Genomic DNA, 2,500 nt, shown 5'->3' with positions numbered 1-2,500 from the left:
TCACCTGTGACAAAAAGTAAAAAATAAGAGTTTGTTAGCGAAGGTTAGCGAAACAGTATTTCATAATTATCTACCTACAATATCCATTGGCTAATTATCTGCCAATTTGCAATAATGTTGCAAAAATCCCTCTAATTACCTTTTATATGCTTGCGAAACCGTGGTTATCATAGGGGAATAAATCATAATGCTCTATATTTAGCGTTGTACGGTCAGCTGTTAAAGGCAGAGAGAGAGAGAGAGGGAGAGAGAGAGACAGAGAGAGACAGAGAATCTCACCTAGATATAGATGATAAACAAAAACTTCTTCAGGAGAGAGAGAGAGAGAGAGAGAGAGAGATCTCACCTAAGATATATAGATGATAAACAAAAACTTCTTCAGGAGAGAGACCTTACAGACCTTACATCTTGTTCGGGTTGCCCCAGGTCCCTCAGTGTGAGGCACCTCTAATGTCTACCAGAGAGTTGCTAGTACATCTTCCGGTATATTTTGCATCTTCCAATCTTGGATGGTCTGGGATGCAGTTTAGATATTTGTCGAGCTTATTCTTAAACACATCTACGCTCACTCCTGATATCCTCAGATGAGGCTGGCAAACGCATTGAATAGACGCTGCATTATCGATGCTGGTGCGTAGTGGATTAATGTCCTGTGTGCTTTCCTTATTTTTCCTGGTATAGTTTTGGGCACTATTAATCTACCTCTGCTTGCTCTTTCTGATATTTTTAGTTCCATGATATTTTCTGCTATTCCTTCTATCTGTTTCCATGCCTGAATTATCATGTAGCGTTCTCTTCTCCTTTCTAGACTATATAATTTTAAGAATTGTAGTCTTTCCCAGTAGTCTAGGTCCTTAACTTCTTCTATTCTAGCTGTAAAGGACCTTTGTACACTCTCTATTTGTGCAATATCCTTTTGATAGTGTGGGTACCATATCATATTGCAATATTCAAGTGGACTACGAACATATGTTTTATAAAGCATAATCATGTGTTCAGCTTTTCTTGTTTTGAAGTGCCGTAACAACATTCCTATTTTTGCTTTACATTTTGCCAACAGAGTTGCTATTTGATCATTGCATAACATGTTCCTATTCATCATCACACCAAGGTCTTTAACTGCTTCCTTATTTGTGATGGTCTCATTATTAGGTCCCTTATATGCATATAGCTTTCTTTCTCTGTCTCCATAATTTATTGATTCAAATTTATCAGAGTTAAATACCATCCTATTTACCTCTGCCCAATCATATACTTTGTTAAGGTCTCTTTGTAGAGCGTTCCTATCTTCATCACAAGTAATTTCTCTACTTATTCTTGTGTCATCTGCGAAACTACTCACTACCGAATCCTTCACATTATTGTCTATGTCTTCAATCATAATAACAAACAGTATTGCAGCTAACACCGTACCTTGCGGCACACCGGATATTACCTTGACTTCATCCGATTTCTCGTCGTTTGCAATAACTATCTGTTTTCTGTTGTGTAAAAATTCTTTTAACCATCTTCCTACTTTATCCACGATATTGTGTTTTCTAATTTTCTTCGCTAATATATTATGGTCTACTTTATCAAAAGCTTTTGCAAAGTCTAAATAAACCACATCTGTTTCATTTCCGCTTTTCATATTTTTGAATATGTTCTCACGGTGGACTAACAGTTGGGTTTGTGTACTTTTTCCGGGTACGAAACCATGTTGTCCTTTATTAAACAAATTATTTTTTATTAAATGTTTCATAATATTTTTCTTCATTACCCTTTCATACACTTTCATAATATGTGATGTTAGACTCACAGGGCCTATAATTACTTGCCTCTAGTCTTGATCCACTTTTGAAAGTAGGGGTAATATATGCTAATTGTTGCTCATCATAAATCTTGCCTGTATCTACACTTTGTCTTAATAATATTGCAAGTGGCTTTGCGATAGAATGAACTACTTTCTTTAACAAAATAGCAGGAATTCCATCAGGCCCTGCAGCAGCTCCATTTTTAATTTCATTAATAGCCTGCACAATATCCAGCTTCATTAATATCTATGTCAGCTAAATATTCACTATTTTCATCCCTTACTTCTATATCATTATCTTCATTATCTATTCTAGGGTGAATTCTCTCTTATATCGTTCTGCCAGTATGTTTGCAAATTTCCTTTTTTTCATTCGTTAATCTCCCTTCAATTCTCAGAGGGCCTATTTCTATTCTTCTTTTATTCATCTTCTTCGCATATGAGTATAATAGCTTGGGGTTTTGCTTGATATTTAATAGGGTTTTTCTTCCAAGTCCCGTTTTTCATTTTCTTTTGATTGTATAATCTTTTGTTTCTGCATTTTCTATCTTACTTTTTAGTTCTATAACTTTCCATGCATTTTTTTTCTTTTGCAAGACCTTTTTTCCACTTTCTGATTTTCTGGAACAAGATCCTTCTGTCTCTTGGTATGCATGAATGATGTTTACTTTTCTTCTTCGGTATATATTTTTCCACTATTTTCTCCAA

This window comes from Macrobrachium nipponense, chromosome 6 (assembly GCF_015104395.2).
Source record: "Macrobrachium nipponense isolate FS-2020 chromosome 6, ASM1510439v2, whole genome shotgun sequence".
NCBI classification, from domain to species: domain Eukaryota; kingdom Metazoa; phylum Arthropoda; class Malacostraca; order Decapoda; family Palaemonidae; genus Macrobrachium; species Macrobrachium nipponense.
This window is presented reverse-complemented; position numbering follows the sequence as displayed.